Here is a 15024-nt window from a genome sequence, read left to right as displayed (position 1 = left end):
GAAAATTTAACTGTTTCCTTTGTGAACTTTATTTTGTTTATCTGGAATTTTGCTCTATTCCAGTAATCTTGTCCAGAGTAGGGGCAGGACATTTCCCAGCATAAGTAAAATAAATTCTAATTACAATAAAAAAGGGAGGAAGAAATTAAAACTGAAGTTATGCTGTGAAATGGCATTATTACCTCTCAAACCAAAAGCATATGGAATAGTACCATGCACAGAGGTCTGAGAGCCAGGAATAAATCAGTGGTAGTCTAGACATGCTGATTCCAGCTGTAGTCCTGAAACAAGCTGTTAGCACTAGAAGTTGAGTAAGTCTAATGCCCATCTGGAGAGGATGATGAAGGAAGGTGGACTAACTGCCCCCTCAGAGCTGTGCTAAAGGTACTTATGTTAAGGCTGGGACACAGAGAGGAGAACAAGGGCTACACATTGTAATCTCTTCTTTCTAACAGTGACTGGATCCACAGTCAGTATCAGAAATCAGGGTGGTACATCCTATGGAATAGTGCCTTATCACGTAACTCCATTCTCTCCATTATAGAAAAAGAAGCAGAGGAAATGTCTTTACTTAATGCTGATTTCCACTTAGTATGGCACTCACTCATTGTTTTGTTTCTGCTTTCCCCATTGTCGTTATAACTAATGTGGTCAACTAATATTTATAAGCACCTAGAAGATCAAAAGCCTATGTAATACCTATTTAGGGTAATTACCTCACAAAAAGACCTAAATAAATATTGACCAATGATATCATTCCAGAGAGCAAAGCAATAACAAAGTCTTAAAAACCCTCCCAAAAATATCCCCTCTCCTCCTGCTTCCCCTTACTTCCTCTATATAATGTGTCCCTCTCATATGATCTCATATAAATAACATTTGCATCTCCTTTACTATTATCTTATTTTCACACAGCAAAAGGATCCTAGTCTCTGTCTGTTTGCTGTAGCTTGAGTTCTGCCATCCTCAGACAAAACTCTTCCCTCCACAACACAGACTTTATTCACCAAAGAAAAACCTCCCAAAGCCCTTACAGACCTTATGAAAGGCGTTTTCACTCACTTGGGTTAAATGAGCACTGTGTGTTTTCTTTCGTCCTTTTTTTTTTCTTTGGGGGTGGCATAAAAAGTAATAAATGAATCATTTCAACTTTAGGCGAGAAGTTTAGGTGTTGTATTTGTACCATGCAACTACATAAACACAGAATGAGCCAGTTAACCAATGAACTGCAGGAATGAGAAGCAATGAGATGATCTAAAATGTTTTAACACATTTTCCATATATTAGCACTTGGACTAGTTGTATTTTGCTTTCTTACAACAGACACAAGTCAGTAAAAGTCCAAAAGGAAAGTCTGAGGTTTTACATTTCTGTTTGTGGTACAGGAAAAGGGTTACGATCTCAGTGGTTGATTCAGTGAAATAACATCTCTTTTATACACATCTGCCTTGCAAGTAGGGCGGTAGTTGGAAGTACCCAATCTAAAGCATTAAAGATTGCTGGCAAATAGCAAGGCATTTTCTGCAGGGGAAAAGTTGTTATATTGAGTAGTCACTTTGAATGCTTAGGAGTTACAGTCAAATATCCAAACACCGTGGAGTTACACTGTATTTATTATATTCTCAAGTATTTTAACACACTGGGAATTGACTCTGCTGCATATTTCAAATCCAAGAAGGAATGATAATAGTGGATTTAAATAAGAAGATACTTGGCAATGGTAAGTGATATTTTTATAGCAAATTCTTTGGGCGTCATGCAGTCAGCTCTTTTTACATGTCATCATGCATTATTTTCAACTGTTTTTATTTCAGAATTTGAAAGTGAAGAATAAACAGATAAGAGGTATTTCACAAACTTCATTTTTGTCTGTCTATTCACTGTCATTACTGTTTTGTCTTTAAAATTTGAAGTAAATTGTTATTGTTCAGTGATCAGCATTATGAATTAAACAGAGATACTCTAAATGGATGTACCTTAATTTAAGACACTTTTATTTTGCTGTATAATATTTCTGTTCTTCATATAAAAGCCTGCAGAATGGACCAGAGACTTTTGTGAGTTCACAGTTTTCTTCAGTTTTTAAGGCCTCTGTAAACCTGCAATATTATAAAAGGCAGAAAAGAAACAAATTCACAAATCAAATGAGTCATTACTCAGAAACATTTTAAATCTACAAAATATCTCCCTAGCAATTAAACTTCATAAATAAGAGAAATGAATTATTTTCAAAACCAGATGGAAAGGACAGGATATGGGATTTTATTTTTTAGCTCTTGCTAAGTACATTTTTTCCCCAAATTTTCTCTAACCATTCTTTACTCCTTTCCACTGTGTTGTGCAACTGAAGGCTATATTCTTTGAATACTTTATTTTTCTTTTAAAAAGCAATGCAGAGAAATGCAATTCACTGTGAGAACTAGACAGGGGTAGTATCTAATCCTCTGAAACCACCTTTCCAAACCATTTTAAAATTAAACATTAATATGATTATCCACTACAGTTCCAAAACATAGATCCAAGCAAGATGTTCAAATGCAGTATTTACTCAAATCTCTGTATGAACCAGCCTATACAGGAAATCAGTGAATTGCTCCTGAGTCTCAGCCTCAAAGGCGATACGTATTTGTTTAGTCATATACTATAAATAACATCTGTAGACTTGAACCCTTGCCAGCATTATTAATGCAGTGTTCACTTAATAGTATCCTTTATTATACACCCCATTAGTAGCTGATTCAAGCAGTATGAGCCCACAGAAAACCCTGCAGGCTGGTGTAGCACACAGGTATCAATGTTCCCTTATCCAGAGTGCCAGGGCAACCTCGTTCGGTGGAGCTGAGCCCTGAGTGAGCACACAGCTCCTGGCGAGCAGTCCCTTGGGAAATGCGGTCAGGGCAGAGGCTTTGGAGCACCTCTTGCTGCTCCTCTGAGGGGGGAATGCTCTCAGGGAGGTGGATGTGGGGAACAAAACACTCCCTTCTTGCCCCACTGTGTCAGCCTGTGCCTGGGAAGGGATGACATAAAGCTGTAGGGCTGTCAAATTGCTTCAATTTATGCTGAAGGACTGACCTGACAGATGATGGCCTCTTCATCACTTTTACAGCTCCTTGCTAGTAGAGAGCACCAGCATTGTGATCTGCTGCTTTATTTGCCTACTGCTGTTGTAATATTTATGCTGTCTGTGTTACAGTATGGCACACACTGTACACTGTAAAATAAATCACATTCCTTATCATTTGGAACAAACTTTGTATGCAATAGATTCTGCATCATATGAAATGGGTTGCTGTAGGATATCATCAGTTGACACCAGCAAATTTTTACTGTTTTCTGAGAGTAGCTAATTGTCCTATGAAAAAGCATGCGAAACATTTAATAGTCTTTTAATATTTTTCATCAGAGAAATCCTCACCCTACAACATCCAAGAAAGTAGGTGGCAGCCACAACCTTCTTTCTTTGATGAGGACCAGGATTCAGAAGTGAGGGAAAGTAAACCTGTCTAAGGTCAAACAAGCAGATTCCCATCAGAGCTGGAAGGAGATTTCCAGACTCAATAGAGTGTTCATTGAAAAATGAGCTGCAGCAGATTGCTACTGTTTATAGTGAATGTTGTGCATTAGATGTGGTTGGTAAGGTTCAGTTATAAGGAGTTCATGTCTTTGCCCAAGATTAATGCTGAGCCTCAAATGATATGGTCAAAGTCTTAACATTTTTCTGCTACTAATTTCATGTATTTAGGGTCTTTGGTTTTAGCCAGAAATACGGGAAGAAAACCTCAACTTTAAAACTTCTGATCTTGTATGCAACCCCCAAAGGTCTGGGTATTCTTGAATACTTATTTGAGTCAAGTCTTTAAAGATTCAATCCACAAAGAAAAAGACAAAATTTATAAAGAGTTTAAAAGGTGTTGAAGAAAAAGGGAATGAACCAGAAAAAGAAAACTCCTGGGTTATGTTGGTAGTTGTATGGTTGTCTTGGAACACAGTTTTGGACACTTACTTGGGACTTCAGCTCCAGAGGAGGCTGTTTGTTTTGAGATATCCAAACTGACACAAAGAATATAGCACTAGTTCTTATGGATAGATTATTAGATATTCTCTGGAGCAAAATTGAGCACACATAGGAAAAGGACACTGGAAAATTTGACCTCCCTAAGCACATGTCTGTTGTGGGTTCAGGGTCATTCAGTGGCTGCCCTCAGCACCAAGCCTGATGTAGTAGATGGCATTGTGGGAGCCCCAAGATGCTGTTTCACAACAGCTTTTTGTACATACCCAGACAACCTTTCCAGAGAGTCTGTTCACAGAACATCCCTGTGTCTGGAGGCAGACAATCTGTCCCACAGTCCAATTGTATAGCTGCTCTTGTCCACTCCATCAGCTGCAAAATAAATATAGTACCTGTGATTTCAGTTATACCAATTTTTTATTAATTAAGGTATCCCTTCCACTCCACAGTGCTATGGAGCACAATTGTGTACTATCTGGTAGCTCTGAACTAGGGGTGCTGTGGTCATAACAGTTATTTTTCAAATGCTTAAACTGAGGTCATCACAAGAACTGTGTCATAACAGTAATAGTCCAGCTCTTTTGGACAAACACAGTCATAAAGGCAAATGAGGACACAGTGGTGCTTAAAAGAAATGGTAGCTAAGCAGTGGAAAAGTCTGCCTGAGAGTAAAGGAAGTTTTCAAGATTGGTGTGATAACATCTTTACATTCAGATTTGGTGCTTATTTTAAACGATAAGCTTGAGCTGGAGAAGAAGTTATTGCCATCAGTACAAGAATTAAAGGTTAATTATAGTAGCTAATTAGAACAACCTCTGCTGGACTTGAAAATTCTGTAGGAATTCTGTAGGAAAATCAAACCCCAAGATCAGGAATTCTCAGCAGAAATCTCTTCGCCATTAACTCCAGACTACTTAACATTAGATATGCTCTGAAGGTGTAGGCTGATTTCAAGACACCTAAGGAAAGTGCTGTCCCAGTCACTCAAGCCTAGACTGTTCAGGATGCTACAGCTTACCCTGTAGCATCTGTCACACCTATGACAGAGGTATCAGCAGATCTAATGAAGCACCAAAAGCATCGTGTTCTGTGCCTTACCAGGAGCCTATTCATGTGACAGATTATACTGACTCCCTCATGGGAAACCTGTAAAATAACCTAGACTCATCTTGCTGTCAACAATTATGCTAGTGAGGAATATACATGGTGTGCATTATGACTAAAGTTAGTGTTAAAAGCTACAGTGGTGCCAAGAAAAGAGCTACTGTTATCTTCAACACCACAAAGCCCATCTCCTCAGTTTCATTCTGATTGTCACAGCCTTAGAGATAAGGTGCAGCAGCAGAAATGTGAAGGGTTCTCAAGACTTTTTTAGTGCAGGCTTAAGCAGCAGCCTGTGTTAAGTAGCTTTGCCTCTGCCAAGCTCCAGGAATGACAAATACTCAGAAGCAGCTACTGCTTAAGCCTTGTGCTTGAAACGACAACTGTACAAATGTGGTAAAGTCATCTTATTCAGACACAGATATCCAAGAGAAGAGGTTGAGTAATTCATCACCAGTCCCTGACAATGTTAATTGAAAAGAAAAAAAACAAAAACAACAAAACAAACACCCCACCCCAAAAAAAATAGCCCCAAACAACCCAAAACAATACTCCAAACCAAAAACCACTGTAACACACCCCTCAAACTCCCCTCCAAACAATGCAACCCAAAGCAATAAACTCAGCAATGCAGACAGGACCATGTATGCTGTATCTGTGGAGTGCTAAAGGATAGCAAGCCCCTGACTTCAGTGGGTCTGAGATAAGGCTGTTGTGGGAAGTGGTGCCTGTACCAGAGTGTTCTGCCACTGGTACTCAGGTAAACTAAATATATTCACCTTTTCAGTACTTCCATTCATTCATTTCTGGTTGTTTAAGGTATAAAGAAGGCAGTAGCATCAATATGACTGAATCCAACACTGACTCACAATAAAAGGTTAAAAAAGTCAGATTTACATACACCTTTTAACTGAACTAATGAAAAATACAGAGGAAATATTCATATAATTTTAGTAGGGAGAGTAAATTCAGGGGGTTTTTGCCATTTACATTTTCCTTATAAATCATAGCTTTGCCTATTGATAATTCTCCCTTTATTCAACCTAAAGGGCTCCTTATGTCTGCCTACAGGTAAGGGGACTATAAATCAAAGGAAATGCTAAGTCAGATGAAAAAGGAACATTATGCAACTGAAAATGAGGAAAGAAGAGGCAAAGTCATAACTTTTAAAAAATATTTGTTTTAAATAAGAATGACACCATACTGGGGAGCTCACATAAAGTTTTTACTACTGTGGTGCTGCAATAAGCTATAAACTGTGTATTGGTCAATGGTTTAAAAACAAAGAACAATGACCTTTCCTTCAGTACCAGATATTTAGCAATTTGATAGCTGACAGAAATATTCTCTAGTGCATCTCTAAGCCCAACATAATCTCTTACACAGTCTACATTCCACTACAAAAATATTAAAGAATAATAGAGTCCACAACAATTAATTGAAAGCATACCATTCTTGCCTTGTCTCACACATCACACCATGGCTACAGCCAACACACTTTACACTCACAGTTCTAATTTTTCAATCACACACTCCTAACAAAATCACTTCTGGTAATCACATGGGCTACTTTTTCTGTAAACAAAATATTGTATGCACACAATAACATATTCTTAATGGAGTTCCAGGATATGTCCTTAAGACGGGGTAAAAATACTTTTTGATGGATGTACACTCAGTATTAGACCATCTTCCATGGAACTATTGAAGCCACATTTTACAGCTTGTCTCTAGGGCACTGCAACAAGTAAGGTTTGTAACCACACAGAGTGGGAGTGCACATCATGCAACACAAATGTTTTTGCCAAGACAAGGTCTAGAAACTTTTTTTAACTCACAGCAAGGTAATTCAGTGGAAAACAGTCTAGGAGGCTGGAGAGCTGGATGCCATCATGAAACAGTCAGGTAATAAAATTCAGAAAAGGAAGTGATCTGAAGAAAAGGGAGGAGTTTCAAACATATGAAAGCAGCATGAAGCTGGAAGGAGGAGCAGAAGAAGAAAAGATAAAAGTATGTGGAAAATGAAGGATGACTTCAGTACAGAGATCAATGAGAAAAGGATTCTATGGAGAAGTGAAGATCAGGATATTTTTCCTAGTACAAAAACTGAACAAACCTTAAAGGTAGCAAATTTAAAACAATTACAAGGAAGTAAATTTATATATAACACATGAAACTCATTGCCTCTACATACTCTTGAAATCAAAATCTTAATGGAAGCCAGAAATGGAAAAATTACAGTTACATTACACAGGTTTCATTTCACCTGTAGAAATTTAAAAAAAAAAAATCCTTGTGCTTCCTGGCACAAGGTACTTGTTAGGTAGCAAGCAATGAAAGGAAGTAGAAAGAGTTTTACCTAATTTGACATAATGCAATATAATGCATTATGGGGCAGCTGTGGCTTCCGCTAAAACAAGACTATCCAATCATAATGTAAGAGAAGTCCAATAATTTTGGAATAACATGCCAAACTTCAGAGTACCAGTCTACTCTTACCAATAAGGTACTCAGAAAAAAGTCTGCCTGAAAGCAAGCTCTCTCTTGAGTCTCGAGTCTTGGGTTTTTGTTTTGTTTTTTTTACAAGGTAATCCCTTTGAAGCGATTGCTATCAGCCACTGCTGGAGAAGGATACTGGGTTAACTGGGCTTACAGGGTGACTACCCATGCCATGTTGTTATGTTTTGATGGATGAAAGAGCAGGGGGAGTCATGAAACCCAAGACAAAGATGACTAATCCAGTTCTGGCTTAGCAGCAATGAGGGGATGGATTGTGCTGTGCAACATAACTGCTGTCTGAAATATGGCAAAATGTGAAAATTGTGATGGTGTTTGAGGCAACAGTAATCTATCAGTGTGCTGAACAATGCAAAGACCGGACAAAAACTAGAACACTCCAAAGTATTGGCTTTCTTTTCTATTAACACAGCAGTATTTGGAGTTGGGTGGAGATCAGGACTGAGGCTGAGTTCCATCATTGCTTAGATCTGCTTTGCCCAGGACTAATGTTCTGTTTAAATTTATATGCTTCTTTTTGGAAAAGGTTATCACCAGTAGCAACAGGCAAAATATTTAGTACTGAATAGTCTGCATATTTGTCCTCTAGAATCCAAACCTTTGGATATGAAAAATAATTTGGAGTAAAAAGGGATCAGCTCCTGTATCTGCTATGGTTCCAGACACATCCTGATTTTAGTCATGCAAAAGAGAATTGCCATAACTATCAAGTTCAGTGGCTCCTCTATCTCTTTTACCCACCTTCAATAGACACTAACTCCAGATGTCTGAAAAGTTACTCCATTTTATGGTACTAGGACCCTATTCCACAGCAGGAGTATCATTCTAGTTTTGAACTGTATTGCTTGACTTATTCTGAAGCAAGAGTTACTGCTTCCACATAATTTCAATCTTTTAATACAAAATTCCAGCCTCCGATCAGTGTTCATTGCCCTTTTCCTGCTACAATACCTTTGAGCTAAGTAAGGAAAATTGACCACAGTATCCAATATTAAAGTATATCATTAGTGCAACAAAGCAGGCACAGTAGAGGTTCTCTCTCTCTTTCTCTCTTTCTCTCTCCTTTTCCTTATGGCTTCTAAAAACCTGTTTTTCTGTTCACCAGTTGGCACCAAACAATCACTGTACAGAGAAGATGGAAAAAAAAATGCAAAAGGTTAGAGTAAAACAACATGAAAAAACAGCCCCTCCTTGTGATATTTATGTTTCTGCTGCTGGCCCTGGCAGGAGTCCAGATTTGGAATGAACAAAACTCCCAGTGGCTTAGGGACTGCGTTATTCAGCCCACAGTCAGGAAATGCAAAAGCATGTGACAATGGGAAGAAATAAAGCAAGCTTTCCAATGCTTTTGAGCTTCCAGCTCAATCAGTTTGGATCAAAACTCAGGGGCTGTTGAGATTTTGTGTGAATGAGTTCTCTATTGCTAAACAAAAACATGTGTGTGTTACAGTGAAAGACAGTTAAGTGGTAAACAGTATGTGGCTTTTCTTCCTTGTTGATATTTCATTTTTACAGTACTAGCACCATAAAACCCCATTTTATGTACAAGGCCACTGTTCCTTCTATTAAAATACAGTGAAAAATTCTTTTCCAAAATATGAATTTAGCTCCCTATTTCTCCTCCTCTTCAGCAAAGCTACCTGATAACTGTTGATCACTACTTAGTGCCAAATCTTGGTTCTTTTACATGATTAAAATATAAAAGAGTTGAGTAAGCTTCCATGCAATTTTTTAAAATAGGTTAAAACCGTCTCCTTTACAAAAGATTTCCTTCAGAGAACTGATGTCCCAAAAACTTAGTTATTAGGAAAATAACTTAAAATTCTCTTAATAAACATATAAAATATAGAATATCGACAATTGTATTATCAAGGACAGAGTGCAGAGATTTCATCTTCCCTTTTTCTCCCAGTACAGAAATCATTCTCAATGCTTGTCCTCACAGTCCATGTTACATCTAGAAACCACAGGACCACTACACCCCACCAGTGTAATATTTTAAATCTATTTTATAATTCCTCTTCCTCTTTCGCAACTTCAGTGGCAGACCAATAAAACCAGAACCTTCAAGCCGCAGAACAGAGAGGGCAGCAGGTGTCTAAGAACTCTCATGTTGAGATTTCCATGACCAGACACAGTCAGGTTTATGTTTACATTTTCCTGAAAAGTATAGGATTTATGGCTTGTGAGAACATTCTAAAGAGGCCTTGCTATTTCAACGCACTAACATTAACTGTTTCAGATACAATTTTATATTTTATGGAGTATTTCCTTGCAATTTACACACTTTTATCACGCAAATTCATTGAGAGAAAGTAGTTTTCTGCAGGGAGATTGCTATATTTTGGTGTGAGCAGAACTGAGGATTGACAAGTGGGGACAGACACTGACCTGTGTGACCAATAAAACACAGGTAAGTGTGCCCAGGATGTGGCAGAAAGGTGGCTGCCTCCTGCCACAATTGATGGTGGATGCAGCTCAAGCAGTGTTTTGTGGGGGGAATCACCACAGTAGTAGAACAGACTGTGAACCATTTACTTTGCTGCAGCAAATGAAAGGTGTAATCAAGGCAATTTGGACTCCGTGGCATAATTCTCATTTTCTGGATGCTCTATGGAAAAAAACCCTAACATTCTTCTGAGTCCTTGATCAGTTTGGATCACAAAGTTGCAGTTTAGCCTATAAAGGGGAAAGTATTTAAGAACTGGTAAGTTAAAGGGACTGTGTCACTTCATGGTGCAATACAAGGGCCTGGCATTCAAAAGTGGTATCTACTGCTTTTTGCTCCTGGAGCAGAAGTGGTCTATGAAATTCTTACCAGCTTAAAGTTAAAATATCTGCCAAAATGCATGAGAAAGCAGTTTGCCACCTCAGCCTTCAGCAAATGCTGCCCTTGCCTAGCACAGATTCTGGCTGTGGCCCCAGCTCCCTCCAGGTGGGTTTAACCTGCCTGAAACCCATCCATCACTCCTGGGACAGGGGAGAGATGGGGAAAAACAAAGGATACAAACTCCTTAAATGGTCTTGTCACTGTTGAGTAGTTGAGAGCCCGCTGGAAACAGTTGCCCCAGTACTGCATCCCATTGCTTTTGTTTATCTAGCCTTGCTGACATTTTCTTCAATTAGGAAACAATAGCTCTGTTCCAATGTACTGAGCAGAATTACTGAAACTGAGTCACGTGGCACCAGGAGAGTGTGTTTTCAATTATTCACTCTGTCTTTTTTTGCCAGGCCTGTGAAGAAGAACAGCCTTCTGCAGGAGTCAGGTTTGTCTGCCTCGCTGTTGTAAGTTCCTCCTTTTGAATTTTTATTTTACAATTAGGTACTTTTAATTTTTTTTTACTTTTTTTTCTTTTTTAACAGTAAATCAACTCTCCAAGGGTTTCTTACTCTTTAATAGAAAACTTCCAAATCTCCAGCTCTTCCTACTGACTGGAAATCTTAGACATCTGCAATAGTTCAGAGCTAATAATACTGCTCAGTAATGAACCTGACAAAGATCACAAGATCTAGATTAAAATAGGATACAAGACCTAGATTAAGAGGATGCTGTTAGCACTTGGTAATGTAAATCTCATCTTGTTCTTGCTGGTAAAGAAAGGTTCTGTATTTCCTACTGCCTGGTTACCAGCAGAGCATTCGCATTTAATCTGGGCGCTACATCAAATTATTTGCATCTTGTAAATGCTCGATTTAATATCCAACCAAAAATTTGAACCAAATGAGCACAGCTCTAATAATGTATTTTGTTTGCAGAAGACAGATTGAGTTCAGGCTTTTTAGACTTAAAGCTGGAAAAATAAAGCTTGGGGGGAAAAAAATGAAACAGAGAAGGAACATTTGGTTTGCATTACAAACCACAGACAGCTTCCATCAGGCAAGCTGGAGGTATAAGAATGGCAAAAGAAAATGACAAGCAGTGAATGCACTGGAGGAAAGATGAATGGTTTAGAAAATTGACTTTGAAGTAATTGTCCATGCCATCAATACCTTGAATTAAATTTGGTGGAAGATGGCAATGAATCATAAAGCTTCTCTGGCACTTGTGATATTATTTTCTTCGTAAAATAATATTTCTTGATACTTTTATTGGAAAACTTATAGACTATGTTTTTGGTGCCTCCTATATTTCTGTCACTTATGCAACCCTGAATCAGCAGCTCTAGAAAGGATGTTGTCTTAGTTAGGACTTGTGATCTAATATTTATAGCAAGAGCAAGGATTTAACTGGAATCCTTCAGGTCTACTGGGCTTGGTTTCACCTCAGCCACTGGCTCACTTTGAGAATAGGTAAGTCATTCAGGGTTAAACTTGGTCTTTCAGTGGCTGGGGCTCGGATGGGGGTGGGGGAGGAGGAAACAGCTGACCAAGCAGGGCAGGAGAGTTTCCTCTGCATAAGGCAAACCTCCTCAGGAGCATTGCGGCGGGGTGCGATAGCAGAATGCACTTAGGGCAATGTTTCTTTCACTGTTTCAACAGGTGCGTATAAGTGTTCCTTGCATCCCAGATGCTTAGCACAGCCAGACAGGCATCTCTCAGAGCATTTAGTATTGATGGTAGCAATCCCTTCCTAAGCTCAGCAGCCTCAGGCAGAGCAAAAGAGGGCTCCTGCAATATCTCCGTCCTTCATTCTAGCATGCCAGTCTCTAGAGAGCTGCATTTTGACCATTGAGATATCAAACCTTCTGCTTATCCACATGCCTAATAGCTTCTTTTTAGTTCTTCCTCTTTGAAGAGTACAGCTAATGTTTGTACAACATGGAAATCGCTGAATGAAAAGTTTTAATTACCCTCCCCCCCCCTCCCCATAGTCAAGACTGTTTAGATCTGAACGTGCAACTCAGGCTCATTGCTGACACTGTTGTTGCTACTGTGTATTATTGTCAGAATCACAGAAGGAGCACTGATCCCTATTGCAGATTTTCAAGTGATGCACATTCCACTCGCCTCCAGCAAGTAGCTCTGTTGCTTCCTACCCAGGTGCTAGGAGTAGAGACTTGCAGAATTTCCCCTCATCCCAGACATCCTATTGCTTTTTCAACTCTGCGTTCTGGTCTAATCAGCCAGATTGCATTTTTACTTTCCTTCAGACATACGGGAAATCCAACATCACAGGCAAGATTAATTTCCTAACACAGTAGAGATGCTAACAGGGATTTCAGAGTTCAAAAATTGCGATTGACTTCATGTATATTAGGGTAGACTAAATTGTCTTCTTCAAAAGACACAATCAAGATCTCCAAACCTTGAAAGTCTTTATGCATTTGTAGGGAGTCAGTCACTTTTATTTAAAGTAATCAACAAAGAAGCATACAAAAGAAATTGCAGACCTGTGATGCTAAATTATACCAACCACAACTACTTATTTCAGTTCTCAAAATTATTGTCCTAATATAATTCATAGCACTTTTCATTTCTACTTCAAAATAAATTACCACATAGAAGATCTAGCAAGTAGGTTCTCTCCATAGCGCAAGAGGGGAGATGAATCCTAGAGAAATAAGATCCCATGACAACTACAAAACCCATGTGTTAAAACTGAGCTCCATCTATGTCATACCTTTCCCCATCCCTTCTGGCCTCTGTGTCCTTATACATGGGCTTGGGTGTCCTTTTATTCAGTGTGTGTTCTGCGTCACAGGAAGGGAGCGTGGCTGTGCTGTTGGGCAGTCCCCCATCACAGCAACCTTGTCATTCATAAAAAGAGAGGCTGCTCTGAAAAGAAGAAAAAGTAAAATTAACTATCAAAAACACCAGAAAGGACCTCATAAATAAACATCCTTCTCCCTGGGACTTCTTTGCTACTCCTGGAAAAGCCACTTGCAGATTGTTTTATTTGTAAAAATTCAAACAAATTCAGATTCTTGCTGAACTGTGGATTTCTCCAGCAATGCCACACAGTTCCTTCAGAAAGGTATTCAATGGGACGGTGTTAATCATCTGTTTTTGTTTTTCCTGTTTATTTATACAAGAAGAAAACAAACCCAAGAAAAACAGTCCTGCAGATTCCTTGCAATGCTGACTTGGATTTATTATATGAATCTGGCTTGGTGTGAGTTTGCAGGCCTGTGTTTATTGTTGTGGCTGTAAGGAGCCTGCAGAAAATCTGCCTTTTCCATTTCTGTATCACTAGTGGCATTTCAGGTGCAAAGTGCATATTGACCTAACTAATTCTGCATAGAAGCAGCAGACAAATCTCAAACCCTAACAGAACAACTTAGTTTAGAGCACAATGTACAAACTTTTTCTCTCAATAGTGTACCTGAGAAGTGCTTTTGCAAATAACATTGATTTCCAGTTATATGTTTAACACCTACACATCTTTATTGGTTCAGTTTCAAGAGGCATTTTCTCTAGGATGGCAGCGTGTAGCATCCATTAGGTATGTGAAGAGAACAGAAGAGTTTGTGAAATAAATATGATGATAAAAATCAAATGAGAAAGTCAAAATAATTAATTTAGACTTCATCTTGTTGAATTTTCACACTGACATACGTACCAAAGTATTTCTAGAGAGGTTTTTCTGAGAGAAAAAGAAAACTTTTACAAAGCTCCCATTTGTTATCTTAACATGCTCATTACTTTAGTCATTTTACCAAAGCTCCAATTTCTGCCACATTTTGATTAAATAATTTTTTTCATTGTATCTTAATTTTGAATGCTGAATCATGTGCTGAAACAAACCATTTCTGTAATAGGACACTTTCTGATTGATCTCCTGGAGCTGTATTCCTTTATAGAGTTCAATCTCTAATCAGATATTCACATCTTAAGTGCTTCACTGGATCTCTCTGTTACTTTTAAATGCACAGTCTTAAGTGAGTTCTGGTCTGCAAAGGTGGAATTTTTATAGCAGCCTGACATTCTCTACTCTCTTAAGGCTGAGATCTACTTTTGCTAAACCACTTACAAATCAGATGTGCCAGGCAGAGAACTTAATGTCAACAATTTGATTAATCTTCTTTGAATCATAGTGGTTTCATGAATCAGGCTTCAGAAGGAGCTGCTTCTTTCCAAACAGTATTAGGAGGATAGAATAATGGTTTTAAAGTATCCTCCTTTTCAATTTGGGATTTCAACATGCAAATTCAGCAGATGCCTAAAGCAAGGAGACAATGGAAGCATCACAAGCATTTATTGAAAGCACTCCATTGTGGTGGGGGAACATGGCAAGAGAATGAAAAGGTGAAGGAGAATCTAGAGGAGCACTGCACAGAAACAGAATTAGCAAGTCATGAGATATCACGTGGCTGTTCGCAGACTGAAAGGCTCTGTTGATTCGATTTATTCATTAGGGCTTTTCAGTAGTGTAGGTTATTAAGTGGGAGAAAGTGGGGTATATTACAACTTACTTTTTATATTTCCTTTCCTGAAGGATACTTAGTACCAGAGAA

Source organism: Pithys albifrons, chromosome 13, assembly GCF_047495875.1.
Source record: "Pithys albifrons albifrons isolate INPA30051 chromosome 13, PitAlb_v1, whole genome shotgun sequence".
In the NCBI taxonomy this organism is placed as follows: Eukaryota; Metazoa; Chordata; class Aves; order Passeriformes; family Thamnophilidae; genus Pithys; species Pithys albifrons.
The sequence above is the reverse complement of the archived record's forward strand: the minus strand, read 5'-3'. Positions refer to the sequence as shown.